The following is a 21,281-nucleotide window of genomic DNA, read 5'->3' on the forward strand; positions in this document are numbered from 1 at the left end:
AATGAAATCATAGTTTTTTTCTCAGGTGTTGTGGTTTTTCAGACCATACATTTTGGCACGGTGCTTACAACGTCACTGTCAAAATCTGAAATTTGGTATCGATATTTCTTCTTACACTTCATGCTTTAATGTGCCTCGTTGGTGCAGCAGGCAGCGCGTCAGTCTCATAATCTAAAGGTCGTGAGTTCGATCCTCACACGAGGCAGCAAAGCTTATAAAAAGACAGTTGTCTGATGGTGAAAATTAATTCTCAGTGGTTTTGGACTTACAGACAATACATACTTTTGTCACGGTGGAAACCACGTCTTAAGGTCGATATCAAATTGTTTTACTTTAGAATGAAATCATAGTTTTTTTCTCAGGTGTTGTGGTTTTTCAAACCTAACATTTTGGCACGGTGCTTACAACGTCACTGTCAAAAAGTGAAGGTCGGTATCGCTAATTTTTTCTTTCGATTTGTTCATTAAATGTTCTTAGTTAGCGCAGTAGGTAGCGCGTCAGTCTCATAATCTAAAGGTCGTGAGTTCGATCCTCACACGAGCAGCAAAGCTTTTAAAAAGACAGTGTTGTCTGAAGATGAAGTGACAATTAATTCTCAGATGTTTTGGACTTTCAGACGATACATACTTTTGTCACGGTGCTTACAACGTCACTGTCAAAAAGTGAAGGTCGGTATCGATATTTTTTCTTTACGCTTAATGTTTAAAAGTGCCTCGTTGGCGCAGCAGGCAGCGCGTCAGTCTCATAATCTAAAGGTCGTGAGTTCGATCCTCACACGTGGCAGTAAAGCTTATAAAAAGTCTGTTGTCTGAAGGTGAAAATTAATTCTCAGTGGTGTTGGACGATACACACCTTTTTCACGGTGCTTACAACGTCACTGTCAAAATCTGAAGGTCGGTATCGATATTTTTTCTTACACTTAATGCTTTAATGTGCCTCGTTGGTGCAGCAGGCAGCGCGTCAGTCTCATAATCTGAATGTCGTGAGTTCAATCCTCACACGGGGCAACGAAGCTTATAAAAAGACTCTTGTCCGATGGTGAAAATTAATTCTCGCTGGTTTTGGACTTTCAGACAATACATACTTTTGTCACGGTGGAAACCACATCTTAAGGTCGATATCAAATTGTTTTACTTTAGAATGAAATCATAGTTTTTTTCTCAGGTGTTGTGGTTTTTCAGACCATACATTTTGGCACGGTGCTTACAACGTCACTGTCAAAAAGTGAAGGTCGGTATCGATAATTTTTTCTTTTGATTTGTTGATTAAATGTGTTTCGTTAGCGCAGTAGGTAGCGCGTCAGTCTCATTATCTGAAGGTCGTGAGTTCAATCCTCACACGGGTCAGCAAAGCCTTTAAAAGACAGTGTTGTCTGAAGATGAAGTGACAATTAATTCTCAGATGTTTTGGACTTTCACACAATACATACTTTTGTCACGGTGGATACCACATCTTAAGGTCGATATCTATATTTTTTACTTTAGAATGAAATCATAGTTTTTTTCTCAGGTGTTGTGGACTTTCAGACCATACATTTTGGCACGGTGCTTACAACGTCACTGTCAAAAAGTGAAGGTCGGTATCGATAATTTTTTCTTTCGATTTGTTGATTAAATGTGCTTCGTTAGCGCAGTAGGTAGCGCGTCAGTCTCATAATCTGAAGGTCATGAGTTCCATCCTCACACGGGCCAGCATAGCTTTTAAAAAGACAGTGTTCTCTGAAGATGAAGTGAAAATTAATTCTCAGTGGTTTTGGACTTTCAGACAATACATACTTTTGTCACGGTGGATACCACATCTTAAAGTCGATATCTATATTTTTTACTTTAGAATGAAATCATTGTTTTTTTCTCAGGTGATGTGGACTTTCAGACCATACATTTTGGCACGGTGCTTAAAACGTCACTGTCAAAATCTGAAGGTCGTTATCGATATTTTTTCTTTATGCTTAATGTTTAGAAGTGCCTCGTTGGAACAGCAGGCAGCGCGTCAGTCTCATAATCTGAAGGTCGTGAGTTCGATCCTCACACGGGCAGCAAAGCTTTAAAAAAGACAGTGTTTTCTGAAGATGAGGTGAAAATTAATTCTCAGTGGTATTGTACGTTCAGACGATACATACTTTTGTCACGGTGCTTACAACGTCACTGTCAAAAAGTGAAAGTCGGTATCGATATCTATATTTTTTACTTTAGAATGAAATCATTGTTTTTTTCTCAGGTGTTGTGGTTTTTCAGACCATACATTTTGGCACGGTGCTTACAACGTCACTGTCAAAAAGTGAAGGTCGGTATCGATAATTTTTTCTTTCGATTTGTTGATTAAATGTGCTTCGTTAGCGCAGTAGGTAGCGCGTCAGTCTCATAATCTGAAGGTCGTGAGTTAGATCCTCACACGGGGCAGCAAAGATTTTAAAAAGAAAGTGTTGTCTGAAGAATAAGTGACAATTAATTCTCAGATGTTTTGGACTTTCAGACAATACATACTTTTGTCACGGTGGATACCACATCTTAAGGTCGATATCTATATTTTTTACTTTAGAATGAAGTCATAGTTTTTTTCTCAGGTGTTGTGGACTTTCAGACCATACATTTTGGCACGGTGCTTACAACGTCACTGTCAAAATCTGAAGGTCGGTATCGATATTTTTTTCTTACACTATATGATTTAATTTACCTCGTTGGTGCAGCAGGCAGCGCGTCAGTCTCATAATCTGAAGGTCGTCAGTTCGATCCTCACAAGGGGCAGCAAAGCTTATAAAAAGACTGTTGTCTGATGGTGAAAATTAATTCTCAGTGGTTTTGGACTTTCAGACAATACATACTTTTGTCACGGTGGAAACCACATCTTAAGGTCGATATCAAATTGTTTTACTTTAGAATGAAATCATAATTTTTTTCTCAGGTGTTGTGGTTTTTCAGACCATACATTTTGGCACGGTGCTTACAACGTCACTGTCAAAAAGTGAATGTCGGTATCGATAATTTTTTCTTTCGATTTCTTAATTAAATGTTCCTCGTTAGCGCAGTAGGTAGCGCGTCAGTCTCATAATCTGAAGGTCGTGAGTTCGATCCTCACACGGGGCAGCAAAGCTCTTAAAAAGACAGCGTTTTCTGAAGATGAAGTGAAAATTAATTCTCAGTGGTATTGGACATTCAGACGATACATACTTTTGTCACGGTGCTTACAACGTCACTGTCAAAATCTGAAGCTCGGTATCGATATCTATATTTTTACTTTTGAATGAAATCATTGTTTATTTCTTAGGTGTTGTGGACTTTCAGACCATACATTTTGGCACGGTGCTTTCAACGTCACTGTCAAAATCTGAAGGTCGGTATCGATCATTTTTTATTTCGATGTCTTCATGTAATGTGACGTGTTAGCGCAGTAGGTAGTGCATCAGTCTTATAATCTGAAGGTCGTGAGTTCTATCCTCACACGGGGCAGCAAAGATTTTAAAAAGAAAGTTTTGTCTGAAGATGAAGTGACAATTAATTCTCAGATGTTTTGGACTTTCAGACAATACATACTTTTGTCACGGTGGAAACCACATCTTAAGGTCTATATCAAATTGTTTTACTTTAGAATGAAATCATAGTTTTTTTCTCAGGTGTTGTGGTTTTTCAGACCATACATTTTGGCACGGTGCTTACAACGTCACTGTCAAAAAGTGAAGGTCGGTATCGATATTTTTTTCTTTCGATTAGTTGATTAAATCTTCTTAGTTAGCGCAGTAGGTAGCGCGTCAGTCTCATAATCTGAAGGTCGTGAGTTCGATCCTCACACGGGGCAGCAAAGTCTTAAAAAGACAGTGTTTTCTGAAGATGAAGTGAAAATTAATTCTCAGTGTTATTGGACGTTCAGACAATACATACTTTTGTCACGGTGCTTACAACGTCACTGTAAAATCTGAAGGTCGGTATCGATATCTATATTTTCTACTTTAGAATGAAATCATTGTTTTTTTCTTAGGTGTTGTGGACTTTCAGACCATACATTTTGGCACAGTGCTTACAACGTCACTGTCAAAATCTGAAATTTGGTATCGATATTTTTTCTTACACTTCAGGCTTTAATGTGCCTCGTTGGTGCAGCAGGCAGCACGTCAGTCTCATAATCTAAAGGTCGTGAGTTCGATCCTCACACGGGGCAGCAAAGCTTTTAAAAAGACAGTGTTGTCCGAAGATGAAGTGAAAATTAATTCTCAGTGGTTTTGGACTTTCAGACAATACATACTTTTGTCACGGTGGAAACCACATCTTAAGGTCGATATCAAATTGTTTTACTTTAGAATGAAATCATAATTTTTTTCTCAGGTGTTGTGGTTTTTCAGACCATACATTTTGGCACGGTGCTTACAACGTCACTGTCAAAAAGTGAATGTCGGTATCGATAATTTTTTCTTTCGATTTCTTAATTAAATGTTCCTCGTTAGCGCAGTAGGTAGCGCGTCAGTCTCATAATCTGAAGGTTGTGAGTTCGATCCTCACACGGGGCAGCAAAGCTCTTAAAAAGACAGTGTTTTCTGAAGATGAAGTGAAAATTAATTCTCAGTGGTATTGGACATTCAGACGATACATACTTTTGTCACGGTGCTTACAACGTCACTGTCAAAATCTGAAGCTCGGTATCGATATCTATATTTTTACTTTTGAATGAAATCATTGTTTATTTCTTAGGTGTTGTGGACTTTCAGACCATACATTTTGGCACGGTGCTTTCAACGTCACTGTCAAAATCTGAAGGTCGGTATCGATCATTTTTTATTTCGATGTCTTCATGTAATGTGACGTGTTAGCGCAGTAGGTAGTGCATCAGTCTTATAATCTGAAGGTCGTGAGTTCTATCCTCACACGGGGCAGCAAAGATTTTAAAAAGAAAGTTTTGTCTGAAGATGAAGTGACAATTAATTCTCAGATGTTTTGGACTTTCAGACAATACATATTTTTGTCACGGTGGATACCACATCTTAAGGTCGATATCTCTATTTTTTACTTTAGAATGAAATCATAGTTTTTTTCTCAGGTGTTGTGGCCTTTCAGACCATACATTTTGGCACGGTGCTTACAACGTCACTGTCAAAAAGTGAAGGTCGGTATCGATATTTTTTCTTAAACTTAATGATTTAATGTGCCTCGTTGGCGCAGCAGGCAGTGCGTCAGTCTCATAATCTGAAGGTCGTGAGTTCGATCCTCACACGGGTCAGCAAAGCTTATAAAAGACAGTTTTGTCTGAAGGTGAAAATTAATTCTCAGTGGTTTTGGACTTTCAGACAATACATACTTTTGTCACGGTGCTTACAACATCACTGTAAAATCTGAAGGTCGGTATCGATATCTATATTTTTTACTTTAGAATGAAATCATTGTTTTTTTCATAGGTGTTGTGGACTTTCAGACCATACATTTTGGCACGGTGGTTACAACGTCACTGTCAAAATCTGAAGGTCGGTATCGATATTTTTTCTTACACTTCATGCTTTATTGTGCCTCGTTGGTGCAGCAGGCAGCGCGTCAGTCTCATAATCTAAAGGTCGTGAGTTCGATCCTCACACGGGGCAGCAAAGCTTATAAAAAGACTGTTGTCTAATGGTGAAAATTAATTCTCAGTGTTTTTGGACTTACAGACAATACATACTTTTGTCACAGTGGAAACCACGTCTTAAGGTCGATATCAAATTGTTTTACTTTAGAATGAAATCATAGTTTTTTTCTCAGGTGTTGTGGTTTTTCAGACCTAGCATTTTGGCACGGTGCTTACAACGTCACTGTCAAAAAGTGAAGGTCGGTATCGATAATTTTTTCTTTCGATTTGTTGATTAAACGTGCTTCGTTAGCGCAGTAGGTAGCGCGTCAGTCTCATAATCTGAAGGTCGTGAGTTAGATCCTCACACGGGGCAGCAAAGATTTTAAAAAGAAAGTGTTGTCTGAAGAATAAGTGACAATTAATTCTCAGATGTTTTGGACTTTCAGACAATACATACTTTTGTCACGGTGGATACCACATCTTAAGGTCGATATCTATATTTTTTACTTTAGAATGAAGTCATAGTTTTTTTCTCAGGTGTTGTGGACTTTCAGACCATACATTTTGGCACGGTGCTTACAACGTCACTGTCAAAATCTGAAGGTCGGTATCGATATTTTTTTCTTACACTATATGATTTAATTTACCTCGTTGGTGCAGCAGGCAGCGCGTCAGTCTCATAATCTGAAGGTCGTCAGTTCGATCCTCACAAGGGGCAGCAAAGCTTATAAAAAGACTGTTGTCTGATGGTGAAAATTAATTCTCAGTGGTTTTGGACTTTCAGACAATACATACTTTTGTCACGGTGGAAACCACATCTTAAGGTCGATATCAAATTGTTTTACTTTAGAATGAAATCATAATTTTTTTCTCAGGTGTTGTGGTTTTTCAGACCATACATTTTGGCACGGTGCTTACAACGTCACTGTCAAAAAGTGAATGTCGGTATCGATAATTTTTTCTTTCGATTTCTTAATTAAATGTTCCTTGTTAGCGCAGTAGGTAGCGCGTCAGTCTCATAATCTGAAGGTCGTGAGTTCGATCCTCACACGGGGCAGCAAAGCTCTTAAAAAGACAGCGTTTTCTGAAGATGAAGTGAAAATTAATTCTCAGTGGTATTGGACATTCAGACGATACATACTTTTGTCACGGTGCTTACAACGTCACTGTCAAAATCTGAAGCTCGGTATCGATATCTATATTTTTACTTTTGAATGAAATCATTGTTTATTTCTTAGGTGTTGTGGACTTTCAGACCATACATTTTGGCACGGTGCTTTCAACGTCACTGTCAAAATCTGAAGGTCGGTATCGATCATTTTTTATTTCGATGTCTTCATGTAATGTGACGTGTTAGCGCAGTAGGTAGTGCATCAGTCTTATAATCTGAAGGTCGTGAGTTCTATCCTCACACGGGGCAGCAAAGACTTTAAAAAGAAAGTTTTGTCTGAAGATGAAGTGACAATTAATTCTCAGATGTTTTGGACTTTCAGACAATACATACTTTTGTCACGGTGGAAACCACATCTTAAGGTCTATATCAAATTGTTTTACTTTAGAATGAAATCATAGTTTTTTTCTCAGGTGTTGTGGTTTTTCAGACCATACATTTTGGCACGGTGCTTACAACGTCACTGTCAAAAAGTGAAGGTCGGTATCGATATTTTTTTCTTTCGATTAGTTGATTAAATCTTCTTAGTTAGCGCAGTAGGTAGCGCGTCAGTCTCATAATCTGAAGGTCGTGAGTTCGATCCTCACACGGGGCAGCAAAGTTTTAAAAAGACAGTGTTTTCTGAAGATGAAGTGAAAATTAATTCTCAGTGTTATTGGACGTTCAGACAATACATACTTTTGTCACGGTGCTTACAACGTCACTGTAAAATCTGAAGGTCGGTATCGATATCTATATTTTCTACTTTAGAATGAAATCATTGTTTTTTTCTTAGGTGTTGTGGACTTTCAGACCATACATTTTGGCACAGTGCTTACAACGTCACTGTCAAAATCTGAAATTTGGTATCGATATTTTTTCTTACACTTCAGGCTTTAATGTGCCTCGTTGGTGCAGCAGGCAGCACGTCAGTCTCATAATCTAAAGGTCGTGAGTTCGATCCTCACACGGGGCAGCAAAGCTTTTAAAAAGACAGTGTTGTCCGAAGATGAAGTGAAAATTAATTCTCAGTGGTTTTGGACTTTCAGACAATACATACTTTTGTCACGGTGGAAACCACATCTTAAGGTCGATATCAAATTGTTTTACTTTAGAATGAAATCATAATTTTTTTCTCAGGTGTTGTGGTTTTTCAGACCATACATTTTGGCACGGTGCTTACAACGTCACTGTCAAAAAGTGAATGTCGGTATCGATAATTTTTTCTTTCGATTTCTTAATTAAATGTTCCTCGTTAGCGCAGTAGGTAGCGCGTCAGTCTCATAATCTGAAGGTCGTGAGTTCGATCCTCACACGGGGCAGCAAAGCTCTTAAAAAGACAGTGTTTTCTGAAGATGAAGTGAAAATTAATTCTCAGTGGTATTGGACATTCAGACGATACATTTTGGCACGGTGCTTTCAACGTCACTGTCAAAATCTGAAGGTCGGTATCGATCATTTTTTATTTCGATGTCTTCATGTAATGTGACGTGTTAGCGCAGTAGGTAGTGCATCAGTCTTATAATCTGAAGGTCGTGAGTTCTATCCTCACACGGGGCAGCAAAGATTTTAAAAAGAAAGTTTTGTCTGAAGATGAAGTGACAATTAATTCTCAGATGTTTTGGACTTTCAGACAATACATATTTTTGTCACGGTGGATACCACATCTTAAGGTCGATATCTCTATTTTTTACTTTAGAATGAAATCATAGTTTTTTTCTCAGGTGTTGTGGCCTTTCAGACCATACATTTTGGCACGGTGCTTACAACGTCACTGTCAAAAAGTGAAGGTCGGTATCGATATTTTTTCTTAAACTTAATGATTTAATGTGCCTCGTTGGCGCAGCAGGCAGTGCGTCAGTCTCATAATCTGAAGGTCGTGAGTTCGATCCTCACACGGGTCAGCAAAGCTTATAAAAGACAGTTTTGTCTGAAGGTGAAAATTAATTCTCAGTGGTTTTGGACTTTCAGACAATACATACTTTTGTCACGGTGCTTACAACGTCACTGTAAAATCTGAAGGTCGGTATCGATATCTATATTTTTTACTTTAGAATGAAATCATTGTTTTTTTCATAGGTGTTGTGGACTTTCAGACCATACATTTTGGCACGGTGGTTACAACGTCACTGTCAAAATCTGAAGGTCGGTATCGATATTTTTTCTTACACTTCATGCTTTATTGTGCCTCGTTGGTGCAGCAGGCAGCGCGTCAGTCTCATAATCTAAAGGTCGTGAGTTCGATCCTCACACGGGGCAGCAAAGCTTATAAAAAGACTGTTGTCTAATGGTGAAAATTAATTCTCAGTGTTTTTGGACTTACAGACAATACATACTTTTGTCACAGTGGAAACCACGTCTTAAGGTCGATATCAAATTGTTTTACTTTAGAATGAAATCATAGTTTTTTTCTCAGGTGTTGTGGTTTTTCAGACCTAGCATTTTGGCACGGTGCTTACAACGTCACTGTCAAAAAGTGAAGGTCGGTATCGATAATTTTTTCTTTCGATTTGTTGATTAAATGTGCTTCGTTAGCGCAGTAGGTAGCGCGTCAGTCTCATAATCTGAAGGTCGTGAGTTAGATCCTCACACGGGGCAGCAAAGATTTTAAAAAGAAAGTGTTGTCTGAAGAATAAGTGACAATTAATTCTCAGATGTTTTGGACTTTCAGACAATACATACTTTTGTCACGGTGGATACCACATCTTAAGGTCGATATCTATATTTTTTACTTTAGAATGAAATCATAGTTTTTTTCTCAGGTGTTGTGGACTTTCAGACCATACATTTTGGCACGGTGCTTACAACGTCAGTGTCAAAAAGTGAAGGTCGGTATCGATATTTTTTTCTTTCTATTAGTTGATTAAATGTTCTTAGTTAGCGCAGTAGGTAGCGCATCAGTCTCATAATCTGAAGGTCGTGAGTTCGATCCTCACACGGGGCAGCAAAGTTTTAAAAAGACAGTGTTGTCCGAAGATGAAGTGAAAATTAATTCTCAGTGTTTTTGGACTTTCAGACAATACATACTTTTGTCACGGTGGAAACCACATCTTAAGGTCGATATCAAATTGTTTTACTTTAGAATGAAATCATTGTTTTTTTCTCAGGTGTTGTGGTTTTTCAGACCATACATTTTGGCACGGTGCTTACAACGTCACTGTCAAAGAGTGAAGGTCAGTATCGATATTTTTTTCTTTCGATTTGTTGATTAAATGTGCTTCGTTAGTGCAGTAGGTAGCGCGTCAGTCTCATAATCTGAAGGTCTTGAGTTCGATCCTCACATGGGGCAGCAAAGCTTATAAAAAGACAGTGTTGTCCGAAGATGAAGTGAAAATTAATTCTCAGTGGTTTTGGACTTTCAGACAATACATACTTTTGTCACGGTGGAAACCACATCTTAAGGTCGATATCAAATTGTTTTACTTTAGAATGATTTCATAATTTTTTTCTCAGGTGTTGTGGTTTTTCAGACCATACATTTTGGCACGGTGCTTACAACGTCACTGTCAAAAAGTGAATGTCGGTATCGATAATTTTTTCTTTCGATTTCTTAATTAAATATGCCTCGTTAGCGCAGTAGGTAGCGCGTCAGTCTCATAATCTGAAGGTGGTGAGTTCGATCCTCACACGGGGCAGCAAAGCTTTTAAAAAGACAGTGTTGTCCGAAGATGAAGTGAAAATTAATTCTCAGTGGTTTTGGACTTTCAGACAATACATACTTTTGTCACGGTGGAAACCACATCTTAAGGTCGATATCAAATTGTTTTACTTTAGAATGAAATCATTGTTTTTTTCTCAGGTGTTGTGGTTTTTCAGACCATACATTTTGGCACGGTGCTTACAACGTCACTGTCAAAAAGTGAATGTCGGTATCGATAATTTTTTCTTTCGATTTCTTAATTAAATATGCCTCGTTAGCGCAGTAGGTAGCGCGTCAGTCTCATAATCTGAAGGTCGTGAGTTCGATCCTCACACGGGGCAGCAAAGCTTTTAAAAAGACAGTGTTTTCTGAAGATGAAGTGAAAATTAATTCTCAGTGGTATTGGACATTCAGACGATACATACTTTTGTCACGGTGCTTACAACGTCACTGTCAAAATCTGAAGGTCGGTATCGATATCTATATTTTTTACTTTAGAATGAAATCATTGTTTATTTCTTAGGTGTTGTGGACTTTCAGACCATACATTTTGGCACGGTGCTTTCAACGTCACTGTCAAAATCTGAAGGTCGGTATCGATCATTTTTTATTTCGATGTCTTCATGTAATGTGACTTGTTAGCGCAGTAGGTAGTGCATCAGTTCTATATTCTGAAGGTCGTGAGTTCGATCCTCACAGGGGGCAGCAAAGATTTTAAAAAGAAAGTTTTGTCTGAAGCTGAAGTGACAATTAATCCTCAGATGTTTTGGACTTTCAGACAATACATATTTTTGTCACGGTGGATACCACATCTTAAGGTCGATATCTATATTTTTTACTTTAGAATGAAATCATAGTTTTTTTCTCAGGTGTTGTGGCCTTTCAGACCATACATTTTGGCACGGTGCTTACAACGTCACTGTCAAAAAGTGAAGGTCGGTATCGATATTTTTTCTTACACTTAATGAATTAATGTGCCTCGTTGGCGCAGCACGCAGTGCGTCAGTTTCATAATCTGAAGGTCGTGAGTTCGATCCTCACATGGGGCAGCAAAGCTTATAAAATGACAGTGTTGTCTGAAGGTGAAAATTAATTCTCAGTGGTTTTGGACTTTCAGACAGTACATACTTTTGTCACGGTGGAAACCACATCATAAGGTCGATATCAAATTGTTTTACTTTAGAATGAAATCGTAGTTTTTTTCTCAGGTGTTGTGGACTTTCAGACCATACATTTTGGCACGGTGCTTACATCGTCACTGTCAAAAAGTGAAGGTCGGTATCGATATTTTTTCTTACACTTAATGATTTAACGTTCCTTGTTGGCGCAGCAGGCACCGCGTCAGTCTCATAATCTGAAGGTCGTGAGTTCGATCCTCACACGGAGCAGCAAAGCTTATAAAAGACAGTTTTGTCTGAAGGTGAAAATTAATTCTCAGTGGTTTTGGACTTTCAGACAATACATACTTTTGTCACGGTGGATACCACATCTTAAGGTCGATATCTATATTTTTTACTTTAGAATGAAATCATAGTTTTTTTCTCAGGTGTTGTGGACTTTCAGACCATACATTTTGGCACGGTGCTTACAACGTCACTGTCAAAAAGTGAAGGTCGGTATCAATATTTTTTCTTACACTTAAAGCTTTAACGTGCCTCTTTGGCGCAGCAGGCAGCGCGTCAGTCTCATAATTTGAAGGTCGTAAGTTCGATCCTCACACGGGGCAGCAAAGCTTATAAAAAGACAGTGATGTCCGAAGGTGAAAATTAATTCTCAGTGGTTTTGGACTTTCAGACAATACATACTTTTGTCACGGTGGAAACCACATCATAAGGTCGATATCAAATTGTTTTACTTTAGAATGAAATCGTAGTTTTTTTCTCAGGTGTTGTGGACTTTCAGACCATACATTTTGGCACGGTGCTTACATCGTCACTGTCAAAAAGTGAAGGTCGGTATCGATATTTTTTCTTACACTTAATGATTTAACGTTCCTTGTTGGCGCAGCAGGCACCGCGTCAGTCTCATAATCTGAAGATCGTGAGTTCGATCCTCACACGGGGCAGCAAAGCTTATAAAAGACAGTTTTGTCTGAAGGTGAAAATTAATTCTCAGTGGTTTTGGACTTTCAGACAATACATACTTTTGTCACGGTGGATACCACATCTTAAGGTCGATATAAAATTGTTTTACTTTAGAATGATTTCATAATTTTTTTCTCAGGTGTTGTGGACTTTCAGACCATACATTTTGGCACGGTGATTACAACGTCACTGTCAAAAAGTGAAGGTCGGTATCAATATTTTTTCTTACACTTAATGCTTTAATGTGCCTCTTTGGCGCAGCAGGCATCGCGTCAGTCTCATAATTTGAAGGTCGTAAGTTCGATCCTCACACGGGGCAGCAAAGCTTATAAAAAGACAGTGATGTCCGAAGGTGAAAATTAATTCTCAGTGGTTTTGGACTTTCAGACAATACATACTTTTGTCACGGTGGAAACCACATCTTAAGGTCGATATCAAATTGTTTTACTTTAGAATGAAATCATTGTTTTTTTCTCAGGTGTTGTGGTTTTTCAGACCATACATTTTGGCACGGTGCTTACAACGTCACTGTCAAAATCTGAAGGTCGTTATCGATATTTTTTCTTTACGCTTAAGGTTTAAATGTACCTCGTTGGCGCAGCAGGCAGTGCGTCAGTCTCATAATCTGAAGGTCGTGAGTTCGATCCTCAAAAGGGGCAGCAAAGCTTTTAAAAAGACAGTGTTTTCTGAAGATGAAGTGAAAATTAATTCTCAGTGTTATTGGACGTTCAGACGATACATACTTTTGTCACGGTGCTTACAACGTCACTGTAAAATCTGAAGGTCGGTATCGATATCTATATTTTTTACTTTAGAATGAAATCATTGTTTATTTCTTAGGTGTTGTGGACTTTCAGACCATACATTTTGGCACGGTGCTTACAACGTCACTGTCAAAATCTGAAGGTCGGTATCGATATCTATATTTTTTACTTTAGAATGAAATCATTGTTTTTTTCTTAGGTGTTGTGGACTTTCAGACCATACATTTTGGCACGGTGCTTACAACGTCACTGTCTTTAATCTGAAATTTGGTATCGATATTTTTTCTTACACTTCATGCTTTAATGTGCCTCCTTGGTGCAGCAGGCAGCGCGTCAGTCTCATAATCTGAAGGTCGTGAGTTCGATCCTCACACGGGGCAGCAAAGCTTATAAAAAGACCGTTGTCTGATGGTGAAAATTAATTCTCGGTTGTTTTGGACTTACAGACAATACATACTTTTGTCATGGTGGAAACCACGTCTTAAGGTCGATATCAAATTGTTTTACTTTAGAATGAAATCATAGTTTTTTTCTCAGGTGTTGTGGTTTTTCAGACCTAACATTTTGGCACGGTGCTTACAACGTCGCAGTCAAAAAGTGAAGGTCGGTATCGATAATTTTTTCTTTCGATTTGTTGATTAAATGTTCTTAGTTAGCGCAGTAGGTAGCGCGTCAGTCTCATAATCTGAAGGTCGTGAGTTCGATCCTCACACGGGGCAGCAAAGGTTTTAAAAAGACAGTGTTGTCCGAAGATGAAGTGAAAATTAATTCTCAGTGGTTTTGGACTTTCAGACAATACATACTTTTGTCACGGTGGAAACCACATCTTAAGGTCGATATCAAATTGTTTTACTTTAGAATGATTTCATAATTTTTTTCTCAGGTGTTGTGGACTTTCAGACCATACATTTTGGCACGGTGCTTACAACGTCACTGTCAAAAAGTGAAGGTCGGTATCAATATTTTTTCTTACACTTAATTCTTTAATGTGCCTCTTTGGCGCAGCAGGCAGCGCGTCAGTCTCATAATTTGAAGGTCGTAAGTTCGATCCTCACACGGGGCAGCAAAGCTTATAAAAAGACATTGATGTCCGAAGGTGAAAATTAATTCTCAGTGGTTTTGGACTTTCAGACAATACATACTTTTGTCACGGTGGAAACCACATCTTAAGTTCGATATAAAATTGTTTTACTTTAGAATGATTTCATAATTTTTTTCTCAGGTGTTGTGGACTTTCAGACCATACATTTTGGCACGGTGATTACAACGTCACTGTCAAAAAGTGAAGGTCGGTATCAATATTTTTTCTTACACTTAATGCTTTAATGTGCCTCTTTGGCGCAGCAGGCATCGCGTCAGTCTCATAATTTGAAGGTCGTAAGTTCGATCCTCACACGGGGCAGGAAAGCTTATAAAAAGACAGTGATGTCCGAAGGTGAAAATTAATTTTCAGTGGTTTTGGACTTTCAGACAATACATACTTTTGTCACGGTGGAAACCACATCTTAAGGTCGATATCAAATTGTTTTACTTTAGAATGAAATCATTGTTTTTTTCTCAGGTGTTGTGGTTTTTCAGACCATACATTTTGGCACGGTGCTTACAACGTCACTGTCAAAATCTGAAGGTCGTTATCGATATTTTTTCTTTACGCTTAAGGTTTAAAAGTGCCTCGTTGGCGCAGCAGGCAGCGCGTCAGTCTCATAATCTGAAGGTCGTGAGTTCGATCCTCACACGGGGCAGCAAAGCTTTTAAAAAGACAGTGTTTTCTGAAGATGAAGTGAAAATTAATTCTCAGTGTTATTGGACGTTCAGACGATACATACTTTTGTCACGGTGCTTACAACGTCACTGTAAAATCTGAAGGTCGGTATCGATATCTATATTTTTTACTTTAGAATGAAATCATTGTTTATTTCTTAGGTGTTGTGGACTTTCAGACCATACATTTTGGCACGGTGCTTACAACGTCACTGTCAAAATCTGAAGGTCGGTATCGATATCTATATTTTTTACTTTAGAATGAAATCATTGTTTTTTTCTTAGGTGTTGTGGACTTTCAGACCATACATTTTGGCACGGTGCTTACAACGTCACTGTCAAAATCTGAAATTTGGTATCGATATTTTTTCTTACACTTCATGCTTTAATGTGCCTCCTTGGTGCAGCAGGCAGCGCGTCAGTCTCATAATCTAAAGGTCGTGAGTTCGATCCTCACACGGGGCAGCAAAGCTTCTAAAAAGACCGTTGTCTGATGGTGAAAATTAATTCTCGGTGGTTTTGGACTTACAGACAATACATACTTTTGTCACGGTGGAAACCACGTCTTAAGGTCGATATCAAATTGTTTTACTTTAGAATGAAATCGTAGTTTTTTTCTCAGGTGTTGTGGACTTTCAGACCATACATTTTGGCACGGTGCTTACATCGTCACTGTCAAAAAGTGAAGGTCGGTATCGATATTTTTTCTTACACTTAATGATTTAACGTTCCTTGTTGGCGCAGCAGGCACCGCGTCAGTCTCATAATCTGAAGGTCGTGAGTTCGATCCTCACACGGGGCAGCAAAGCTTATAAAAGACAGTTTTGTCTGAAGGTGAAAATTAATTCTCAGTGTTTTTGGACTTTCAGACAATACATACTTTTGTCACGGTGGATACCACATCTTAAGGTCGATATCTATATTTTTTACTTTAGAATGAAATCATAGTTTTTTTCTCAGGTGTTGTGGACTTTCAGACCATACATTTTGGCACGGTGCTTACAACGTCACTGTCAAAAAGTGAAGGTCGGTATCAATATTTTTTCTTACACTTAAAGCTTTAACGTGCCTCTTTGGCGCAGCAGGCAGCGCGTCAGTCTCATAATTTGAAGGTCGTAAGTTCGATCCTCACACGGGGCAGCAAAGCTTATAAAAAGACAGTGATGTCCGAAGGTGAAAATTAATTCTCAGTGGTTTTGGACTTTCAGACAATACATACTTTTGTCACGGTGGAAACCACATCTTAAGGTCGATATCAAATTGTTTTACTTTAGAATGAAATCATAGTTTTTTTCTCAGGTGTTGTGGTTTTTCAGACCATACATTTTGGCACGGTGCTTACAACGTCACTGTCAAAATCTGAAGGTCGTTATCGATATTTTTTCTTTACGCTTAAGGTTTAAAAGTGCCTCGTTGGCGCAGCAGGCAGTGCGTCAGTCTCATAATCTGAAGGTCGTGAGTTCGATCCTCAAAAGGGGCAGCAAAGCTTTTAAAAAGACAGTGTTTTCTGAAGATGAAGTGAAAATTAATTCTCAGTGTTATTGGACGTTCAGACGATACATACTTTTGTCACGGTGCTTACAACGTCACTGTAAAATCTGAAGGTCGGTATCGATATCTATATTTTTTATTTTAGAATGAAATCATTGTTTATTTCTTAGGTGTTGTGGACTTTCAGACCATACATTTTGGCACGGTGCTTACAACGTCACTGTCAAAATCTGAAGGTCGGTATCGATATCTATATTTTTTACTTTAGAATGAAATCATTGTTTTTTTCTTAGGTGTTGTGGACTTTCAGACCATACATTTTGGCACGGTGCTTACAACGTCACTGTCTTTAATCTGAAATTTGGTATCGATATTTTTTCTTACACTTCATGCTTTAATGTGCCTCCTTGGTGCAGCAGGCAGCGTGTCAGTCTCATAATCTAAAGGTCGTGAGTTCGATCCTCACACGGGGCAGCAAAGCTTATAAAAAGACCGTTGTCTGATGGTGAAAATTAATTCTCTGTGGTTTTGGACTTACAGACAATACATACTTTTGTCACGGTGGAAACCACGTCTTAAGGTCGATATCAAATTGTTTTACTTTAGAATGAAATCATAGTTTTTTTCTCAGGTGTTGTGGTTTTTCAGACCTAACTTTTTGGCACGGTGCTTACAACGTCACTGTCAAAAAGTGAAGGTCGGTATCGATAATTTTTTCTTTCGATTTGTTGATTAAATGTTCTTAGTTAGCGCAGTAGGTAGCGCGTCAGTCTCATAATCTGAAGGTCGTGAGTTCGATCCTCACACGGGGCAGCAAAGGTTTTAAAAAGACAGTGTTGTCCGAAGATGAAGTGAAAATTAATTCTCAGTGGTTTTGGACTTTCAGACAATACATACTTTTGTCACGGTGGAAACCACATCTTAAGGTCGATATCAAATTGTTTTACTTTAGAATGATTTCATAATTTTTTTCTCAGGTGTTGTGGACTTTCAGACCATACATTTTGGCACGGTGCTTACAACGTCACTGTCAAAAAGTGAAGGTCGGTATCAATATTTTTTCTTACACTTAATGCTTTAATGTGCCTCTTTGGCGCAGCAGGCAGCGCGTCAGTCTCATAATTTGAAGGTCGTAAGTTCGATCCTCACACGGGGCAGCAAAGCTTATAAAAAGACAGTGATGTCCGAAGGTGAAAATTAATTCTCAGTGGTTTTGGACTTTCAGACAATACATACTTTTGTCACGGTGGAAACCACATCTTAAGGTCGATATCAAATTGTTTTACTTTAGAATGAAATCATTGTTTTTTTCTCAGGTGTTGTGGTTTTTCAGACCATACATTTTGGCACGGTGCTTACAACGTCACTGTCAAAATCTGAAGGTTGTTATCGATATTTTTTCTTTACGCTTAAGGTTTAAAAGTGCCTCGTTGGCGCAGCAGGCAGCGCGTCAGTCTCATAATCTGAAGGTCGTGAGTTCGATCCTCACACGGGGCAGCAAAGCTTTTAAAAAGACAGTGTTTTCTGAAGATGAAGTGAAAATTAATTCTCAGTGTTATTGGACGTTCAGACGATACATACTTTTGTCACGGTGCTTACAACGTCACTGTAAAATCTGAAGGTCGGTATCGATATCTATATTTTTTACTTTAGAATGAAATCATTGTTTATTTCTTAGGTGTTGTGGACTTTCAGACCATACATTTTGGCACGGTGCTTACAACGTCACTGTCAAAATCTGAAGGTCGGTATCGATATCTATATTTTTTACTTTAGAATGAAATCATTGTTTTTTTCTTAGGTGTTGTGGACTTTCAGACCATACATTTTGGCACGGTGCTTACAACGTCACTGTCAAAATCTGAAATTTGGTATCGATATTTTTTCTTACACTTCATGCTTTAATGTGCCTCCTTGGTGCAGCAGGCAGCGCGTCAGTCTCATAATCTAAAGGTCGTGAGTTCGATCCTCACACGGGGCAGCAAAGCTTCTAAAAAGACCGTTGTCTGATGGTGAAAATTAATTCTCGGTGGTTTTGGACTTACAGACAATACATACTTTTGTCACGGTGGAAACCACGTCTTAAGGTCGATATCAAATTGTTTTACTTTAGAATGAAATCGTAGTTTTTTTCTCAGGTGTTGTGGACTTTCAGACCATACATTTTGGCACGGTGCTTACATCGTCACTGTCAAAAAGTGAAGGTCGGTATCGATATTTTTTCTTACACTTAATGATTTAACGTTCCTTGTTGGCGCAGCAGGCACCGCGTCAGTCTCATAATCTGAAGGTCGTGAGTTCGATCCTCACACGGGGCAGCAAAGCTTATAAAAGACAGTTTTGTCTGAAGGTGAAAATTAATTCTCAGTGTTTTTGGACTTTCAGACAATACATACTTTTGTCACGGTGGATACCACATCTTAAGGTCGATATCTATATTTTTTACTTTAGAATGAAATCATAGTTTTTTTCTCAGGTGTTGTGGACTTTCAGACCATACATTTTGGCACGGTGCTTACAACGTCACTGTCAAAAAGTGAAGGTCGGTATCAATATTTTTTCTTACACTTAAAGCTTTAACGTGCCTCTTTGGCGCAGCAGGCAGCGCGTCAGTCTCATAATTTGAAGGTCGTAAGTTCGATCCTCACACGGGGCAGCAAAGCTTATAAAAAGACAGTGATGTCCGAAGGTGAAAATTAATTCTCAGTGGTTTTGGACTTTCAGACAATACATACTTTTGTCACGGTGGAAACCACATCTTAAGGTCGATATCAAATTGTTTTACTTTAGAATGAAATCATAGTTTTTTTCTCAGGTGTTGTGGTTTTTCAGACCATACATTTTGGCACGGTGCTTACAACGTCACTGTCAAAATCTGAAGGTCGTTATCGATATTTTTTCTTTACGCTTAAGGTTTAAAAGTGCCTCGTTGGCGCAGCAGGCAGTGCGTCAGTCTCATAATCTGAAGGTCGTGAGTTCGATCCTCAAAAGGGGCAGCAAAGCTTTTAAAAAGACAGTGTTTTCTGAAGATGAAGTGAAAATTAATTCTCAGTGTTATTGGACGTTCAGACGATACATACTTTTGTCACGGTGCTTACAACGTCACTGTAAAATCTGAAGGTCGGTATCGATATCTATATTTTTTATTTTAGAATGAAATCATTGTTTATTTCTTAGGTGTTGTGGACTTTCAGACCATACATTTTGGCACGGTGCTTACAACGTCACTGTCAAAATCTGAAGGTCGGTATCGATATCTATATTTTTTACTTTAGAATGAAATCATTGTTTTTTTCTTAGGTGTTGTGGACTTTCAGACCATACATTTTGGCACGGTGCTTACAACGTCACTGTCTTTAATCTGAAATTTGGTATCGATATTTTTTCTTACACTTCATGCTTTAATGTGCCTCCTTGGTGCAGCAGGCAGCGTGTCAGTCTCATAATCTAAAGGTCGTGAGTTCGATCCTCACACGGGGCAGCAAAGCTTATAAAAAGACCGTTGTCTGATGGTGAAAATTAATTCTCTGTGGTTTTGGACTTACAGACAATACATACTTTTGTCACGGTGGAAACCACGTCTTAAGGTCGATATCAAATTGTTTTACTTTAGAATGAAATCATAGTTTTTTTCTCAGGTGTTGTGGTTTTTCAGACCTAACTTTTTGGCACGGTGCTTACAACGTCACTGTCAAAAAGTGAAGGTCGGTATCGATAATTTTTTCTTTCGATTTGTTGATTAAATGTTCTTAGTTAGCGCAGTAGGTAGCGCGTCAGTCTCATAATCTGAAGGTCGTGAGTTCGATCCTCACACGGGGCAGCAAAGGTTTTAAAAAGACAGTGTTGTCCGAAGATGAAGTGAAAATTAATTCTCAGTGGTTTTGGACTTTCAGACAATACATACTTTTGTCACGGTGGAAACCACATCTTAAGGTCGATATCAAATTGTTTTACTTTAGAATGATTTCATAATTTTTTTCTCAGGTGTTGTGGACTTTCAGACCATACATTTTGGCACGGTGCTTACAACGTCACTGTCAAAAAGTGAAGGTCGGTATCAATATTTTTTCTTACACTTAATGCTTTAATGTGCCTCTTTGGCGCAGCAGGCAGCGCGTCAGTCTCATAATTTCAAGGTCGTAAGTTCGATCCTCACACGGGGCAGCAAAGCTTATAAAAAGACAGTGATGTCCGAAGGTGAAAATTAATTCTCAGTGGTTTTGGACTTTCAGACAATACATACTTTTGTCACGGTGGAAACCACATCTTAAGGTCGATATCAAATTGTTTTACTTTAGAATGAAATCATTGTTTTTTTCTCAGGTGTTGTGGTTTTTCAGACCATACATTTTGGCACGGTGCTTACAACGTCACTGTCAAAATCTGAAGGTTGTTATCGATATTTTTTCTTTACGCTTAAGGTTTAAAAGTGCCTCGTTGGCGCAGCAGGCAGCGCGTCAGTCTCATAATCTGAAGGTCGTGAGTTCGATCCTCACACGGGGCAGCAAAGCTTTTAAAAAGACAGTGTTTTCTGAAGATGAAGTGAAAATTAATTCTCAGTGTTATTGGACGTTCAGACGATACATACTTTTGTCACGGTGCTTACAACGTCACTGTAAAATCTGAAGGTCGGTATCGATATCTATATTTTTTACTTTAGAATGAAATCATTGTTTATTTCTTAGGTGTTGTGGACTTTCAGACCATACATTTTGGCACGGTGCTTACAACGTCACTGTCAAAATCTGAAGGTCGGTATCGATATCTATATTTTTTACTTTAGAATGAAATCATTGTTTTTTTCTTAGGTGTTGTGGACTTTCAGACCATACATTTTGGCACGGTGCTTACAACGTCACTGTCAA

At 38.5% G+C, this 21,281-nt stretch overlaps 10 non-coding genes across 10 annotated transcripts; all 10 read left to right on the plus strand.

Moving 5' to 3' along the window:
• The first annotated feature begins 2,326 nt into the window (after nt 1-2,326).
• On the plus strand, nt 2,327-2,399 carry trnam-cau (transfer RNA methionine (anticodon CAU)). Its single transcript has one exon. It is a non-coding gene; the product is annotated as a tRNA-Met (tRNA).
• Nucleotides 2,400-3,010: 611 nt separating this feature from the next.
• trnam-cau (transfer RNA methionine (anticodon CAU)) lies at nt 3,011-3,083 on the plus strand. Its single transcript has one exon. It is a non-coding gene; the product is annotated as a tRNA-Met (tRNA).
• Nucleotides 3,084-5,826: 2,743 nt separating this feature from the next.
• Nucleotides 5,827-5,899, plus strand: trnam-cau (transfer RNA methionine (anticodon CAU)). Its single transcript has one exon. It is a non-coding gene; the product is annotated as a tRNA-Met (tRNA).
• A 2,026-nt stretch (nt 5,900-7,925) lies between these two features.
• trnam-cau (transfer RNA methionine (anticodon CAU)) lies at nt 7,926-7,998 on the plus strand. The gene has a single exon. It is a non-coding gene; the product is annotated as a tRNA-Met (tRNA).
• Nucleotides 7,999-9,201: 1,203 nt separating this feature from the next.
• trnam-cau (transfer RNA methionine (anticodon CAU)) lies at nt 9,202-9,274 on the plus strand. The gene has a single exon. It is a non-coding gene; the product is annotated as a tRNA-Met (tRNA).
• A 964-nt stretch (nt 9,275-10,238) lies between these two features.
• trnam-cau (transfer RNA methionine (anticodon CAU)) lies at nt 10,239-10,311 on the plus strand. The gene has a single exon. It is a non-coding gene; the product is annotated as a tRNA-Met (tRNA).
• A 273-nt stretch (nt 10,312-10,584) lies between these two features.
• trnam-cau (transfer RNA methionine (anticodon CAU)) lies at nt 10,585-10,657 on the plus strand. Its single transcript has one exon. It is a non-coding gene; the product is annotated as a tRNA-Met (tRNA).
• Nucleotides 10,658-14,833: 4,176 nt separating this feature from the next.
• Nucleotides 14,834-14,906, plus strand: trnam-cau (transfer RNA methionine (anticodon CAU)). The gene has a single exon. It is a non-coding gene; the product is annotated as a tRNA-Met (tRNA).
• A 2,934-nt stretch (nt 14,907-17,840) lies between these two features.
• Nucleotides 17,841-17,913, plus strand: trnam-cau (transfer RNA methionine (anticodon CAU)). Its single transcript has one exon. It is a non-coding gene; the product is annotated as a tRNA-Met (tRNA).
• A 2,934-nt stretch (nt 17,914-20,847) lies between these two features.
• Nucleotides 20,848-20,920, plus strand: trnam-cau (transfer RNA methionine (anticodon CAU)). The gene has a single exon. It is a non-coding gene; the product is annotated as a tRNA-Met (tRNA).
• The last annotated feature ends 361 nt before the right edge of the window (nt 20,921-21,281 follow it).

This window comes from Salmo salar, chromosome 02, assembly GCF_965601325.2.
Source record: "Salmo salar chromosome 02, fSalSal1, whole genome shotgun sequence".
NCBI lineage: Eukaryota > Metazoa > Chordata > Actinopteri > Salmoniformes > Salmonidae > Salmo > Salmo salar.